The 18,371-nt window shown below is 41.1% G+C and overlaps 1 long non-coding RNA gene across 1 annotated transcript; it reads right to left on the reverse strand.

The window, feature by feature from the left end:
• Positions 1 to 4,545: 4,545 nt before the first annotated feature.
• Positions 4,546 to 7,266, reverse strand: LOC126989786 (uncharacterized). The gene is made up of 3 exons (XR_007743692.1): positions 7,001 to 7,266; positions 5,452 to 5,543; positions 4,546 to 4,821 (listed from the first exon to the last, which is right to left on the reverse strand). It is a non-coding gene; the product is annotated as an uncharacterized LOC126989786 (long non-coding RNA).
• Positions 7,267 to 18,371: the final 11,105 nt, after the last annotated feature.

Raw genomic sequence — 18,371 nt, forward strand, 5'->3', positions numbered from 1 at the left:
ACAACAGAATACAACAGAATAAAAGAGAATACAACAGAATACAACAGAATACAACAGAATACAACAGAATAAAAGAGAATACAACAGAATACAACAGAATAAAACAGAATAAAAGAGAATACAACAGAATACAACAGAATAAAAGAGAATACAACAGAATACAACAGAATAAAAGAGAATACAACAGAATACAACAGAATAAAAGAGAATACAACAGAATACAACAGAATAAAAGAGAATACAACAGAATACAACAGAATAAAAGAGAATACAACAGAATACAACAGAATAAAAGATAATACAACAGAATACAACAGAATAAAAGAGAATACAACAGAATACAACAGAATAAAAGAGAATACAACAGAATAAAAGAGAATACAACAGAATACAACAGAATAAAAGAGAATACAACAGAATACAACAGAATAAAAGAGAATACAACAGAATAAAAGATAATACAACAGAATACAACAGAATAAAAGAGAATACAACAGAATACAACAGAATACAACAGAATAAAAGATAATACAACAGAATACAACAGAATAAAAGAGAATACAACAGAATACAACAGAATAAAAGAGAATACAACAGAATACAACAGAATAAAAGAGAATACAACAGAATACAACAGAATAAAAGAGAATACAACAGAATACAACAGAATAAAAGAGAATACAACAGAATACAACAGAATAAAAGAGAATACAACAGAATACAACAGAATACAACAGAATAAAAGAGTCCAGCACATGATCAGGCCATGGTGAACTCATACCACGAGTCTAGCACATGATCGGGCCATGGTGAATCCATATCACGAGTCTAGTACATGATCAGGCCTTGGTGAATACATATCATGAGTCTAGCACATGATCAGGCCGTGGTAATTACGAATTACACCTACTCCCATTAGCCGCCCCCCATTACCGTTAACCCCCGCCCCTTTTAATTATCAGCACGCAATTTACTGACCCTATTTACCCCTTATTCGCCACCGAACATGACCTAATTACGATTTCCACCTACTCCCAATGGCCCCCCCCCCATTACCATTAACCCCGACTTTTTTAATTATCACCACGCAATTTACTGACCCCATTTACCCATCATTCGACACCGAACATGACCTATTTTCGAGTTTCACTTGCACCCATTGGGCCCCCCTCCATTACCATAAATCCCCGCACCCTTTAATTATCACCACGCAATTTACTGACCCCATTTACCCATTACTCGACACCGAACATGACCTAATTATGAATTCCACATACTCCCATTAGCCCCCCCATTACCATTAACCCCCGCCCCATTTAATTATCACCACGCAATTTACTGTCCCCATCTACCCATTATTCGACACCGAACATGACCAAATTGCGAATTCCACCTACTCCCATTAGCCCCCTCCATTACTATCAACCCCTGCCCCCTCTGATTATCACCATGCAATTTACTGACCCCATTAACCCAGTATTTGACACCTCACATGACCCATTTTCGAGTTTCACGTACTCCATTAGCCCCCCTCCATTAACATTAGCCCCCACCCCCTTTAATTATCACCACGCAATTTACTGACCCCATTTACCCATTATTCGACACCGAACATGACCAAATTACGAATTCCACCTACTCACAATGAGCCCCCCCCCCCTTACCATTAACCCCCGCCCCCTTTAATTATCACCACGCAATTTACTGACCCCATTTACCCATTATTCGACACCGAACATGACCAAATTACGAATTCCATCTACACCCAATGGCACGAGCCCCCCCCATTACCATTAACCCCTGCCCCCTCTGATTATCACCACGCAATTTACTGACCCCATTTACCCAGTATTTGACACCTCACATGACCTATTTTCGAATTTCACCTACTCACATTAGCCCCCCCCCCCCCAATTACCATTAACCCCCGCCCCCTTTAATTATCACCACGCAATTTACTGACCCCATTATTCCAGTATTTGACACCTCACATGATCCATTTTCGAGTTTCACCTACACCCATTAGCCCCCCCTCCATTACCGTTAGCCCCCGCCCCCTTTAATTATCACCACGCAATTTACTGACCCCATTTACCCATTCTTCGACATCGAACATGACCTAATTACGAATTCCACCTACTCCCATTAGCCTTCCACGCCCGTGCACACGTGGGTACATGAGACTAGTGCAGGAAAGATCTATTTTAGCCGTGAAAACGAAAACTATGTTACGGGCTAAGTATCTGCCCCAAGCCCGCCATGAACAATATATATCCTTATTTTCTCACAAAGGAAGACACTTAAGATCACGCCCGTACGCCCACGTCAGCCTTCCACGTCAGGGGCTTCCACATGCCGGGCAAGCCATCCATCACGGACATCAGATCGTGGTATGGCTTCGTAAACCAGCTCGCCCCCTTCCTCGCCACCGCGCCGATCATGAACGCCTTCCGGGAGTTACTGAAGAAACCCACCCGAAGACACGTGTACGGGGACGACCAGCTTCAGTAGAAATTCCGCCAAGCCCAGGCCACGATATGCCAGCTGGCCAGGACGGTCTGACGACACGATAAAACCCGCCCCACCGCTGCCATCACCGACTGGAGCCGAGAGGGCATCGGATTCGTCATCCTCCAGCAGTACTGCAGTTGTGCATCGGCCTCCGCCCCATACTGCTGTAAGGGCGGGTGGCACCTGGCCCTGTGCGGCAGCCGGCACCTCACCACCGCCGAGGCTGGATACGCAGCTGTGGAAGGGAGGCTCTGGCGGTGGCGTGGTGCCTCAAAAGGCGAGGTTGTTCCTGCTGGGATGCCCAAACCTCACCATCGTGACCGACCACCGCCCCTTGTGAAGCTCCTAGGAGACAGCTCTGAGCGTTGTCAACCCCAGGCTCTTCAGGCTCAAGGAACGAACACTACAGTTCCGATTCCAAATCAAATACCTCCCTGGGAAGAGCAACACCGCCGCCGACTTTCTGTCCCGCTACCCAGCTCTCAGGGCACCCCCGACAACAGCGGACCTCGACTCGGACGAGGATATCATCGGGGCAGTCGCCGCCGCAGTCATAGCCTGCACCGATCGGGAGGGACGCGTGGTGGACGAAGAGGAGGTCAAGCGGAAGGCCGCCGACGACCCGACGTACCAGATGTTAGTCGCCAAGGTCATGGCGGGTGACTGGCACCAGCATAAAGCACAAGAAGTGGCATCCCTGCGTCCCTTCTATGGGGCGAGGGACAGGCTGGCAGTGATGCATGACGTAGTGACATACATGTTTGACCAGGGGTACGTGCGCCTCGTCATCCCCGAAGCTCTCCGACAGCAGGTAGCAGCAAACCTACACGCCAGCCACCAGGGCCTCGATTCCATGCTGCGGAGGGCGAGGCAGTGTGTATACTGGCCGGGGATTGAGGGGGACCTGCGGCACCACCGCTCCACGTGCACAGAATGCGAAACACGCGCCCCATCGCAGCCCGCTGAAACGCTGGCGATGCCGCCGCCCCCTGAGTACCCGTTCCAGCAGACGGTGGCCGACATGTTCCAGCACGAAGGACACACGTACATGGCCTACGCCGACAGGCTTGCCGGCTGGCTGGAAATAGCTCACTTCCCACACGGCGCCACGTCCCAGAGAATCAAGACGCAACTGCGGCGATACTTCGCCCGCTGGGGGGCCCCGGAGCAAGTATCCACGGATGGCGGCATGAACCTGGCCAGCGACGAGATGATGGAGTTCCTGAAAAAGTGGGGCGTGTTGGTGCGCATGTCCTCTGCCCAATACCCACAATCCAACGGAAGGGCCGAGGTCGCCGTCAAGACAGCCAAGAGGCTCATCGTGCCCAACACCGGCGCTAAAGGACGAGAATCATGTAAACCCAAGCCATGTAGAATACTCATGAATATTCACTCTTATGTACTTATGAGGATGTAACCATATCATAGAGTGCACCCTCAGTGCCTTATGTGTAAAGTCAATGGTTATGACGTAGTAATGACGTATAGTGACGTAGGCAACCGCCCATATAAGGGGGTTCCTGTTGGACGTACGAGATGTTTTCTGCCTGCGCCCGCACCGGCGAGGAGAACCTTTGTCAGTTACTGACTCACTCAGTAAACGGGAGCACACACGCCCTGCATTTCCTTAGCCAGACATCTTACATGGCACAGTGAACGGAAGTCTGGACCTACTAACTGACCACTCCTCCCCGGCCGTCACCAGCCTCCGCTCCAGAGAAGTTCGAGCTGGAGATGTCGCCAGCCGCCTTTAAGTCACGGAGGAGGTCCATGGAGTGCTGGCTGCTTCTGTGCAGGTGGCCGCCACAGGAGGCAGTGCAACACGTCAGGCTCCAATGCGTCCCTGCCCTGCAGTGGGCCCTGGACGCACGCTTCACTATGGACCAGTGGAGCACCCTGACTCCACCCACGGCCTTGGACGCCATCGGCAAGCTCGTCCTTCGGCCATCTACTCAGGCAGTGCAGTGGGCAGAGTTCTTCGGAGTGAGGCAGGAGCAGGAGTGTGTCAGTGAGTACATAAAGTGCACACAGAAAGCGACAGACTGTGCCTTTAAGTGCCCACAGCGTAGCACAGATTTGTTGGAGTACTTGTCGCTTAAGAAGATAATGGGAGTCCTCCGTGATGTGACACTGAGGCAACAAGTGTACCAGGCGTGTGACTCAATCGGCAGTGTCGACGCCCTGAGGGCCATGTGCTGTGCTCACGAGGCCGCCCGTCGCGAAGCCACAGGTGGTGGAGGCCCGGGGCGGGAGGCTGCTCGTGCGGCTGGCACTGCGCAAAGCGAGGAGACCGAGTGCGAGGAAGAGTAGCTGTAATTTGAACTGAGCTATAAGATTAACAGTATTTATAACTGTTGGTGGAATTGAGGTTTTAAATCTAATAATTGTAATTCAGCTTAAGAGTTGTATAAAGTAAACTAACTCATGTAAACAATATTCTCATGAGTAAATACACTCATCATATATATAAGGAAAAAAGTGCCCACCACCTCAGACAATTTGGTGGAAGACACTTAAAAATCCCTCCCTGACACTTACCCTGACGGTGGTATACAATATACATATTAGCGACGTTTCACAGGAGGTTTAATACATTATGTTAGTATCTTAATACTAACTAACAGCTTACGGAATATTGAAAACTTCTGAAAAAAATGTGAAAAGTTTTATAACAGCCATTGTATTCTGGCAGAGACACAGGTCAGTCAGGTGTCATGTTAGGTCTTGTTCATTAGGTTAGGTTAGAATTAAATAACACTAAACTTCCTAGCGATCCGATCACACCTCAGACAATGTATTGCATCAGCGGCACACGTTAGGTTTTATGAGGTAATAATTCTTGCTTTAAACAGAACCAGCTCATGGGTAATATATATGATAACAATATTGCCCACCTAGCTGTGTGCTGGATAACCATTAACAGTACTACGCATTATTTACCAACTGATGCCGGGGCAGGTCGTGACGTGCAGGGCGGGGCGTCAGGGAGTGGACCTCCAGCATTAAAAAGTCATCCATTCAGCGCACGGTTTCTGTAAAATAGCAGCATCCCCATAATAAAGAGCATCATATACTGACCAAAGCAGGAATAAGTATTTCTATGTTCTTATGTAATGAAGTCATTTTCCCCCACAGCTTAGGTTACCAGTAGTGTAAGTTAAGGGTAGTAATTTCCTCTTATTTCTCTCTTTACTGTAAAATTTCCATGGCCCTTTCTTCCTTAAAGGTACATGAGAGAGAGAGAGACTGCGAGCTCCGGGGTGAAGAAAGGGAAAAGCCCGCGTGGAAAAGTACCCCCCTTGTAACCTAAACACGTCTGCTGGCTTGTCAAAACCAGGCTGGATGTGCTAGAAATGTTGTAATTACCACCACACCCCGCCCTAAACGCACACCCACTAAAGAGCTTGTGGTGATGATAAGCGAGGGTTGTTTTGGTAGGTGACAGCCCTGTGTGACCTGCTGTAGCCCTGGTCAGGTCAGCCTTGACGTGAGATTAACTTTAATTAACAAGAGTACTACATCACAGCGGTGCGAATATTCCCGAAGCCTCTGTACAGGGTCCTAGGGTCACATGGGTGTTATTCTATACATTTGCCGTCACGGCACGAATGGCTGGCATCACACTGATTCTGGCACCACACGAATCTATGCCACTGTGAACACTGCCTGGTAACATAACACTGTCTGTGGCACTGCATATTAAACACCCTGGCTGAGCCCACATCACAGGAGGGGGGTCACACCAGGTAGGTGGTTAACAAGACACTGTAACACTGGGTAACTAATCTGTCTTGCATCACGTAACACCTGCTGAACTTGGAACTGTCGGTGGCACTGTTAACACTGCATAACACCTGAGAGCCCACGTCACAGCCCGTCACCTTAACACAGTGACGTAACACAGCCAGTAACAGCCCTATCATGTATCCAGGTAACAGAATACTACTAATGTCACAACGTGTAACACTCTCTGGGATCACGTAACACATTTAAACACTGCTGCTGCCACGTCACACACTCGTCCGTCACATGACGTAACTCTGTACTATGAATGGGAGAAAACTCTCACGGGAAAGCGATTAATATCTTTTTTTCACCTTTAGAAGCAGAGCAGCAGCAGGGCCTGAAACCTCATCAACGGTAACATGATTTTGGGGGCGGTTGATGCTTGAGGTCAATGAGTCACATATTTGACAAGGCTTTCGTAGGCGTTGTGGGGGACATTTCCAGAGGTAGATAATGACCCTGGTGGTAGCTTGACCCTTCCTCTGTACCATGAACGTTAAAAGTCACTCACGGGAACACGATTCATCTCCTTTATGACCTCTTAAGAACAGCTGATACGGCGCGGGGTCAAAACTCGTCACCTATAAACACGTATTTGACAAGGCTTCCGTAGGCGTTGTAAGCATTTTCAGGGGTATTCAATGACCCTGGTGGTAGTTTGACCCTTCCTCTGTACCATGAACGTAAAAATACACTGTCTTACCGCCAAAAACACTGCAAACACCTCTCAAAACACGTCGTGAAGGAGGAACTGCGTGGACGATCAGCTGTGTTATGATTTTTTACCGCGCACCGATGCTAGATTATCGTACTCAGAGCCGCGCATTTACCGGCTTCTGACCCATACCTGATGCCAAGAAGCCCCAATAATTAACCCTTTAAACAATAATCATATGTGAAGGCGGTTATTTGGGTGATAAAAGCAGTGTGGGGCTCAGAAATCGCCAGGTGTCCCGCACTGGACTCTCGTACTTGAGGTGAAAGTGTTATACTTTGGGTCCCTAGAAAAATAAAAAATAAAAAAAATAAAAAGCGGCCATGTCCTGCAAAAGGCGACTTAACGGGAAGGAAACGAGACGAGGAATCCATTTCTGGCCTCGGCATAACGATACACTAAATATTAAGGGAGATATCGGCACGGAAAACTAGCGTGAAATTATCAAAAAAACATGAAAATCAATTATATTTATGTTATTTAAAAACATGAAAATCAATTATATTTATGTTATTTGAAGCTATTTTCATGCAAACGGCGACTCTTCTTGGGTAAAATAAGACGAGGAATCCATTTCTGGCCTCGGCATAACGCTACACTCAATATTAAGGGAGATATCGGCCCGGAAATCTCGTGTGAAATTCCCCCCACCCAAAAATATGAAAATCAGGTATATTTATGTTATTTTCATGCAAACGGTGACTTTTTTTGTATTTTGTTGTATTTCATTGTATTTTCCTGTATTTCATTGTATTTTTGTTTTATTTCATTGTATTTCATTGTATTTTGTTGTATTTTGTTGTATTTCATTGTATTTTGTTGTATTTCATTGTATTTCATTGTATTTTGTTGTATTTCATTGTATTTCGTTGTATTTCATTGTATTTCATTGTATTTTCTTGTATTTCATTGTATTTTGTTGTATTTCATTGTATTTTGTTGTATTTTGTTGTATTTCATTGTATTTTGTTGTATTTCATTGTATTTCATTGTATTTTGTTGTATTTCATTGTATTTTGTTGTATTTAATTGTCTTTCATTATATTTTGTTGTATTTTGTTGTATTTTATTGTATTTTGTTGTATTTCATTGTATTTCGTTGTATTTCATTGTATTTCATTGTATTTTGTTGTATTTTGTTGTATTTCATTGTATTTCATTGTATTGTGTTGTATATTGTTGTATTTCATTGTATTTTCTTGTATTTCATTGTTTTTCATTGCATTTTGTTGTATTTCATTGCTTTTTGTTGTATTTCATTGTAGTTGTTGTATTTTGTATTTCATTGTGTTTCATTGTATTGTGTTGTATTTTCTTGTATTTTGTTGTATTTAATTGTACTTCATTGTATTTTGTTATATTTCATTGTATTTTGTTGTATTTTCTTGTATTTCATTGTACTTCATTGCATTTTGTTGTATTTTGTTGTATTTCGTTGTATTTTGTTGTATTTTATTGGATTTCATTGTATTTCATTGTATTTTGTTGTATTTCATTGTATTTCATTGCATTTGTTGTATTTCATTGTATTTCATTGTAGTTTCATGTATTTCATTGTATTTTTGTTCATTTGTATTTTGTTGTATTTTGTTGTATTTCATTGTTTTTTTTATTGTATTTCATTGTATTTTGTTGTATTTAGTTGTATTTTATTGTATTTCATTGTATTTTGTTGTATTTCATTGTATTCTGTTGTAATTCATTGTATTTTGTTATATTCCATTATAGTTATTTGTACTTTGTTGTATTTCATTGTATTTCGTTGTATTTCATTGTATTTCATTGTATTTTCTTGTATTTCATTGTATTTTGTTGTAATTCATTGTATTTTGTTGTATTTTCTTGTATTTCATTGTATTTTATTGTATTTTATTGAATTTCATTGTATTTTGTTGTATTGTATTGTATTTTGTTGTATTTCATTGTATTTCATTGTATTTTGTTGTATTTCTTTGTTTTTTATTGTATTTCATTGTATTTTGTTGTATTTTATTGTATTTTGTTGTATTTCATTGTATTTGTTGTATTTCATAGTATTTCATTGTATTTTGTTGTATTTCATTGTATTTCATTGTATTTTGTTGTATTTCATTGTATTTTGTTGTATTTCATTGTATTTTGTTGTATTTCATTGTATTTTGTTGTATTTCATTGTATTTCATTGTATTTTGTTGTATTTCATTGTATTTTGTTGTATTTCATTGTATTTCATTGTATTTTGTTGTATTCTGTTGTATTTCATTGTATTTTGTTCTTTTTCATAGTATTTTCTTTTATTTTGTTGTATTCTGTTGTATTCTCTTGTATTTTAATGTATTATGTTGTCCTCTGTTGTATTTTACTGTATTCAGTTGTATTCTGTTGTATTTTAATGTTTTCTGTTGTATTCTGTTGTATTTTAATGTATTATGTTATTAACCTACATTAGCCTATTAACAACATCAACCTTTATATCGTAGCCTATTAACACAATGAACCCTTCTATCGTAGTCTGTTAAGACCATGTAAATTTCTATATTAGCCTATTGACAACATCAACCTTTCTACATTTGCCTATTAACAACATGAGCCTTTCTAGCATAGCATATTAACACCATCAACCTTTCAATCATTGTATTCTGTTGTATTTTGTTGTATTTATTAGTATTTCATTGGCTTTCACTGTATTCTGTCGCATTCTATTGTATTCTGCTGTATTTCATTCTATTCTGTTATATTTCATTGTATTCTATTGTATTTTATTGTATTCTGTTGTATTTTATTGTATTCTCCTGTATTTCACTGCATACTGTTGTATTTTATTGTATTCTGTTGTATTTCATTGTATTCTGTTGTATTCTGTTGTATTTTATGGTATTCTGTTGTATTTTAATGTATTCTGTTGCATTCTGTTGTATTTTAATTTATTCTGTTGTCTTCTATTGTATTCTGTTGTATTTTCATGTATTATGTTGTCTTCTGTATCATTCTGTTGTATTTTATTGTATTCTGTTGTATTCTGTTGTATTTTAATTTATTCTATTGTATTCTGTTGTATTCTGTTATATTTTAATGTATTATGTTGTCTTCTGTTGTATTTTATTATAATCTGTTGTATTCTGTTGTATTTTAATGTATTCTGTTGAATTATGTTGTATTTTAGTGTATTATGGTATATAATAATGTAATCTGTTGTATTTTAATGTATTCTGTTGTATTCTGTTGTATTCTCTAGTAGGTAAGCGGTGGCGTAGGTGGTAGCGTACTGGACCCACATTCCCCGCGTCGTCCCCACGCTACCACTCGGATTTTTCAGTCACCGCCGAGTGGCTTAAAACTACCCACATGCTGTCCTGAAGCCCACCCATCAACCCGGACTCTAGAGGAAGCCGTCCAAGCGAATCATGAACGAGTTCCGGGGGGCAGCATGAGCCAATGCAAGATGGCGCCACTATAAACACTCGCCTGCGCCAGAACGGGCTGGGCCGACCATCAGGCCCCACCTGGAAAACGCCTTGGGCCGACCATCAGGCCCCACTGGGAAGATGCCTACCGGCGCAATAGGCAACAACGTAAAAAAAAAAAAAAAAAAAAAAAAAAATTCTGTTGTATTTTGTTATATTTTAATGTATTATGTTGTCTTCTGTTGTTTTCTGTTGTATTTTATTGTATTCTCTTGTATTCTGTTGTATTTTAATGTATTCTGTTGTTTTCTGTTGTATTATAGTGTATTCTGTTGTATTCTGTTGTATTTTACTATATTCTGTAGTATTCTATTATATTTTAATGTATTCTCTTGTTGTATTTTGTTGTATTCTGTTGTATTTTAATGTATTCTGTTGTATTCTGTTTTATTTTATTGTATTCTCTTGTATTTTAATGTATTCTGTTGTTGTACTGTTGTATTCTCTTATATTTTATTTTATTCTGTTGTATTTTAATGTATTCTGTTGTATTCTGTTGCATTTTAATTTATTCTGTTGCATTCTGTTGTATTTTAATGTATTCTGTTGTATTCTGTTGCATTCGTTTGTATTCGGTTGTATTTTAATGTATTCTGATTTATTCTGTTGTATTCTGGTGCATTCTGTTGTATTTTATTATATTCTGTTGTATTTTAATGTATTCTGTTGTATTCTGTTATATTTTAATGTATTCTATATTATTTTATTGTATTCTGTTGTATTTTAATGTATTATGTTATTACCTTACAGTAGCCTATTAACAACATCAACCTTTCTATCGTAGCCTATTAAAACCATCAAACTATCTATCGTAGCCAATTAACACAATGAACCTTTCTATCGTAGCCTATTAACACCATGAAACTTTCTACATTAGCCTATTAACAACATCAACCTTTCTACATTAGCCTACATGAGCCTTTCTAGCATAGCCTATTAACACCATTAACCTTTCAATCATTGTATTCTGTTGTATTTTGATGTATTTATTAGTATTTCATTATATTTTGTTGGATTTCGTTGTACTCTGTTGCATTTTATTCTATTCTGTTGTATTGCATTCTATTCTGTTATATTTCATTGTATTCTATTATATTTTACTGTATTCTGTTGTATTTTATTGTATTCTCCTGTATTTCACTGCATTCTGTTGTATTTTATTGTTTTACGTTGTATTTCATTGTATTCTGCTGTATTTCATTGTATTCTGTTCTATTCTTTAGTATTTTTGGGTATTCTGTTGTATTTTAATGTATTCTGTTGTATTCTGTTGGATTTTAATGTATTCTCTTGTATTCTGTTGTATTATGTTGCATTTTAATGTATTATGTTGTCATCTGTTGTATTCTCTTGTATTTTATTGTATTCTGTTGTATTCTGTTGTATTTTAATATATTCTGTTGTATTCTGCTGTATTCTCTTGTATTTTATTGTATTCTCTTGTATTATGTTGTATTTTAATGGATTCTGATGTATTCTGTTGTTTTCTCTAGTATTTTATTGTATTCTCTTGTATTCTGTTGTATTTTAATGTATTCTGTTGTTTTATGTTGTATTTTAATGTATTCTGTTGTATTCTATTGTATTTTACTGTATGCTGTTGTATTCTATTGTATTTTAATGTATTCTGTTATATTTTAATGTATTCTGTTGTATTTTAATGTATTCTGTTGTATTCTGTTTTATTTTATTGTATCCTGTTGTATTCTGTTGTATTTTAATGTATTCTCTTGTTGTATTCTGTTGTATTCTGCTGTATTTTATTGTATTCGGTTGTATTTTAATGTATTCTCTTGTATTCTGTTGTATTTTAATGTATTCTGTTGCGTTTTAATTTATTCTGTTGTATTCTGTTGTGTTCGGTTTTATTCGGTTGTATTTTAATGTATTCTCATGTATTCTTTTGTATTCTGTTGAATTTTATTGTATTCTGTTGTATTTTAATGTATTCTGTTGTATTCTGTTGTATTTTAATGTATTCTCTTGTATTTTAATGTATTATGTTATTACACTACATTAGCCTATTAACAACATCGATCTTTCTATCGTAGCCTATTAAAACCATCAAACTATCTATCGTAGCCTATTAACACAATGAACCTTTCTACATTAGCCTATTAACACCATGAAACTTTCTACATTAGCCTATTAACAACATCAACCTTTCTACATTAGCATATTAACAACATGAGCCTTTCTAGCATAGCCTATTAACACCATCAACCTTTCAATCATTGTATTCTGTTGTATTTATTTGTATTTATTAGTATTTCATTGTATTTTGTTGGATTTCATTGTATTCTGTTGCATTTTATTCTATTCTGTTGTATTGCATTCTATTCTGTTATATTTCATTGTATTCTTTTTTTTTTATTGTATTCTGTTGTATTTTATTGTATTATCCTGTATTTCACTGCATTCTGTTGTATTTTATTGTTTTACGTTGTATTTCATTGTATTCTGCTGTATTTCATTGTATTCTGTTGTATTTGCTGTATTTTATGGTATTCTGTTGTATTTTAATGTGTTCTGTTTTATTCTGTTGTATTTTAATGTATTCTCTTGTCTTCTGTTGTATTCTGTTGTATTTTAATGTATTATGTTGTCTTCTGTTGTCTTCTGTTGTATTTTATTGTAGTCCGTTGTATTCTGTTCTATTTTAATATATTCTGTTCAATTATGTTGTATTTTAGTGTATTCTGTTGTATTTTAATGTAATCTCTTGTATTCTGTTGTATTTTAATGTATTCTGTTGTGTTCTCTTGTATTTTATTGTATTCTCTTGTATTATGTTGTATTTTAATGTATTCTGCTGTATTCTCTAGTATTTTAATGAATTATGTTATTACACTACATTACATTAGCCTATTAACAACATCGATCTTTCTATCGTAGCCTATTAAAACCATCAAACTATCTATCGTAGCCTATTAACACAATGAACCTTTCTACATTAGCCTATTAACACCATGAAACTTTCTACATTAGCCTATTAACAACATCAACCTTTCTACATTAGCATAATAACAACATGAGCCTTTCTAGCATAGCCTATTAACACCATCAACCTTTCAATCATTGTATTCTGTTGTATTTATTTGTATTTATTAGTATTTCATTGTATTTTGTTGGATTTCATTGTATTCTGTTGCATTTTATTCTATTCTGTTGTATTGCATTCTATTCTGTTATATTTCATTGTATTCTTTTTTTATTTTATTGTATTCTGTCGTATTTTATTGTATTATCCTGTATTTCACTGCATTCTGTTGTATTTTATTGTTTTACGTTGTATTTCATCGTATTCTGCTGTATTTCATTGTATTCTGTTGTATTCTTTTGTCTTCTCTTGTATTTTTGGTATTCTGTCGTATTTTATTGTATTCTGTTGTATTTTATTGTATTCTGTTGTATTTCTTTGTATTCTGTTGTATTTTAATGTATTATGTTGTATTTTATTGTAGTCCGTTGTATTCTGTTCTATTTTAATATATTCTGTTCAATTATGTTGTATTTTAGTGTATTCTGTTGTATTTTAATGTAATCTCTTGTATTCTGTTGTATTTTAATGTATTCTGTTGTGTTTCTCTTGTATTTTATTGTATTCTCTTGTATTATGTTGTATTTTAATGTATTCTGTTGTATTCTCTAGTATTTTAATGAATTATGTGTAACCTATTAACACCATCAAACTATCTATCGTAGCCTATTAACAACATCAAACATTTCTATCGTAGCCTATTAACACCATCAACCATACAACATTAGCCTATTAACAACACAAAACTTTCTACATTAGCCTATTAACACCATCAACCTTTCTACATTAGCCTATTAACAACACCTTTCTACATTAGCCTATTAACACCATCAGCCTTTCTAGCATAGCCTATTTACACCATCAACCTTTCAATCATTGTATTCTGTTGTATTTTATTGTATTTTGTTGGATTTCATTCTATTCTGTTAGATTTCATTGTATTCTATTGTATTCTGTTGTATTTTATTGTATTCTCCTCTATTTCACTGTATTCTGTTGTATTTTATTGTTTTACGTTCTATTTCATTATATTCTGCTCTATTTCATTGTATTCTGTTGTATTTTATTGTATTCCGTTGTATTTTAGGGTATTCTGTTTTATTTTATTGTATTTTATTGTATTTCATTGTATTCTGCTGTATTTCTTTGTATTCTGTACTATTTTATTGTATTGCTTGCCAGCTTCCCACTACGTCATACGGGACAGCCAATCAGCGTCGCCGCCGAGAACAGTAGCACCATGGGAAGCGCCCGCGGGGTATAAAAGCAACACAGCCAACACGGCCCGGCCACAACGGATCCAGCTCTCCTACGGACAACATCTCTCCAGCCTTCTCTCCAGGACCACTCTTGCCTGCTCTTCACTCGAGCTGCGCCGACAACAGCACCAGCCAGCGCCTCGACCTCACGCTGTATACCGGGGAAAGCTCATCTCTCCTTCGGTTGTGCTTTCCGCTCAGCGTGACGATTAAAAGAGAATACAAGACTCCGACTGTCTCGATTTGCCCCTGCAAACGACAAGAGACGTTCCCCCACGGGTCCGGATTGGAGGCAACGCCCCAGACCTGCGGAACGTTATTCTTGTTGATTTGTAGGAAGCGAGGGTTCAGACAGGCTATCTCTACCACTCGAGCTCCTTCTTTTTTCCGTCCTTGGGTGAGGGGCCTGGGGGACCTAAAAAGCCCCCAGAAGTCCTGAAGCAGGGACACACTTCCTCCTCCTCTTCCTCCTCCTCTTCTACATCCACTTCATCCTCCTCCTCCTCTTCCTCTTCCTCCTCCCTCCTCCGCCTCTTCCCCCTCCTCTGCCGCCTACTTCCTCCACCTCTTCCCTACTCTTCCTCCCTCCTTTAAATCCTCCCTTCCTCCTCCTCTTCCTCCTTCCTCCTTCCTTCCCTCCTCCTACTCTTCCTCCTCCTTTAAATCCTCCTCTTCCTCCTCCTCTTCTTACTCCTAATCTTCTTCCTCTTCCTCCTCCTCCTCCTCCTCCTTCTCGTACTCTTCCTTCCTCCTCTTCATACTCCTCCTCCTCCTCCTCCTCCTCCTCCTCCTCTTCCTCCTCCTCCTCCTCTTCCATCTCTTCCTCTTCCTCTTATTTCTTCTCTTCCTTCACCTCATCTTCGTCCTCCTTCTTCCTCCTCTTCCTCTTCCTCCTCCAACTCTTTTACTTTTATATATTAATCCTCCTCCTCACCTCTTCCTCCTCTTCCTCTTCCTTCTCCTTCCTCCTCCTCCTCCTCTTCCTCCATCTCCTCTTCCTCTTCCTCCCCCTTCCGACTGTATCCTGTTTTATTCTGTTGTATTTTAATGTTTTCTCTTGTTGTATTCTGTTGCATTCTGCTGTATTTTATTGTATTCGGTTGTATTTTAATGTATTCTCTTGTATTCTGTTAAATTTTAATGTATTCTGTTGTGTTTTAATTTATTCTGTTGTATTCTGTTGTACTTTAAAGTATTCTCATGTAATCTCTTTCCTCCTCCTCCTCCTCTTCCTCCTCTCTTTCCTCCTCCTCCTCTTCCTCCTCCTCCTCTTCCTCCTCCTCCTCCCCTCCTCTTCCTCCTTCCTCCCCTCCCCTCTTCCCTCCTCTTCCCTCATCCTCTTCCTCTTATTCCTCCTCTTCCTCTCTCCTTCCTCCTCCTCCTCCCTCCTCCTCCTCCCTCCTATCCTCCTCCTCTCCTCCTCCTCTTAATCCTCCCTCTTCCTCCTCTTCCTCTTCTTCCTCTTCCTCCTCCTCCTCCTTTTTTATTCCTCCTCCTCCTCCTCCTACTCCTCCTCCTCCTTCCTCTTCCTCCTCTTCCTCCTCCTCCTCCTCCTCCTCCCTCCTCCTCCTCCTCCCTCCTCCTTTCCTCCTCCTCCTCCTAAACCCCTCTCTCTCCCTCTCCTCTTCCTCCTCCTCCTCCCTCTCTTCCTCCTCCTCCCTCTCTTCCTCCTCCTCCTCCCTCCTCCTCTTCCCTCATCCTCCTCCTCCTCCTCTTCCTCCTCCTCCTCCTCCTCTTCCTCCTTCTCCTCCTCCTCCTCCTCTTCCTCCTCCTCCTCCTCCTCCTCCTCCTCTTCCTCCTCCTCCTCTTCCTCCTCCTCCTCTTCCATCTCCTCCTATTCTTATTCCTCCTCTAACTCCTCCTCCTCCTCCTCTTTCTCCTCTTCCTCCTCCTCCTCTTCTCTTCCTCTCTTCCTCATCCTCCTTCCTCTTCCCTCCTTCTTCCTTCCTCCTCCTCTTCCTCCTCCTCCTATTCTCCTCTTCCTTCCTCTTCCTTCCTCCTCCTCCTCCTCCTCCTCCTTCTCTTCCTCCTCTCTCCTCCCTCCTCCTCCTCCTCTTCCTTCTTCTTCCTCTCTTCCTCCTTCTCCTCCTCCAACTCTTCTTTCCTCTTCCCTCCCTCCTCCCTCTTCCCTCCTCCTCCTCCTTCCCTCTTCCTCCTCTCCCTTCCTCTCCTCCCCTCCTCCTCTTCCCTCCCTCCTTCCTCCTCCTCCCTCATCCTTCCTCCTCCTCTTCCTCCTCTTCCTCTCCTCCTCCTCCTCCTCTCTTCCTCCTCTCATCCTCCCCCTTCTCCTCATCCTCCTCTTCCTCCTCCTCTTTCTCCCTCTTCCTTCCTCTTCCTCCTCCTTCCTCCTCTTCCTCCTCTCCTTCCTCCCTCCTCCTTCTCCTCTTCCTCCTCCTCCTCCTTCCTCCTCCTCTTCCTCTTCCTCTCCTCTTCCTCCTTCTTCTCCCCTCCTCTTCCTCCTCCTCTTCCTCCTCCTTCTCCTCCTTCCTCTTCCTCTTCCATCCTCTTCTCCTCCTCTTCCTCCCATTCCTCTTGCTCCTCCTCCTCTCTTCCTCCTCCTCCTTCCCTCCTCTTCCTCCTCCTCCTCCCTCTTCTTCCTCCTCACCTCTCCTCCTCCTCCCTCTTCCTCCTCCTCCTCCTCTCCCTCCACTCTTCCTCCTCCTCCTCCTCCTCCTCCCTCCTCTCCTCCTCTTCCTCCTCTCCTTTCTTCCTCCTCTTCTTCCTCTCTCTCTTCCTCCTCCTCCACCCTCCCTCCTCTCCTCCCTCTTCCTCCCTCCTTCCTCCTTCCTCCTCCTCCTCCCTTCTCCTCCTTCCTCCCTCCTTCCTTCCTCTTCCCTCCTCCTCCTCTTCCTCCTCCTCCTCCCTCTTCCTCCTCTTCCTCCCTCTTCCTCCTCCTCATCCTCCCTCCCTCCTCCTTCCTCCCTCTTCCTCCTCCTCCTCTTCTCTCTTCCTCCTCCTCTCTTCCCTCCTCCACCTCTTCCTCTTCTTCCTCTCCTTTCTCCTCCTTCTTCCCCTCCTCCTCCAACTTTTCTCCTCCTCCTTCCTCCTTCCTTCCTCCTCCCTTCCTCCTTCCTCCTCCTCCTCCTCCTTCCTCTTCCTCCTCCTCCTCTTCCTCCTCTCCCTCCTCCTCCCATCTTCCTCCTCTTCCTCCTTCCCTCTCCTCCTCCTCCTTCCTTCTTCCTCCTGCCTCCTCCTCCTCCTCTTTTCCTTCCTCCTCTTCCTCCTCCTCTTCCTCCTCCTCCCTCTCCTCCTCTTCCTTCCTTCCTCCTCCTCTTCCTCCTCCTTCCTTCCTTCCTCCTCCTTTCTCCTCCCACCTCCTTTCCTCCCTCTCTTCCCTCTTCTCCTCCTCCTCCTCCTCCCTCCTCCCTCCTCCTTCTCCTCCGCTCCTCTCCTTCCTCCCTCCTCCTCCTCTTCCTCCTCTTCCTTCTCCTTCCTCCTTCTCCCTTCCTTTCCCTCCTCTTCCTTCTCCTCTCTTCCTCCTCCTTCCTCCTCCTCTCTCTTCCTCTTCCTCCCCTCCTTCCTCTTCATCCTCTCCTCCTCCTTCCTCCTTCCCTTCCCTTCCTCCTTCCTCCTCCTCTTCCTCCTCCTCCTCCCTCTTCCTCCTCCTCCCTCCTCCT

Source organism: Eriocheir sinensis, unplaced genomic scaffold, assembly GCF_024679095.1.
Source record: "Eriocheir sinensis breed Jianghai 21 unplaced genomic scaffold, ASM2467909v1 Scaffold1297, whole genome shotgun sequence".
NCBI lineage: Eukaryota > Metazoa > Arthropoda > Malacostraca > Decapoda > Varunidae > Eriocheir > Eriocheir sinensis.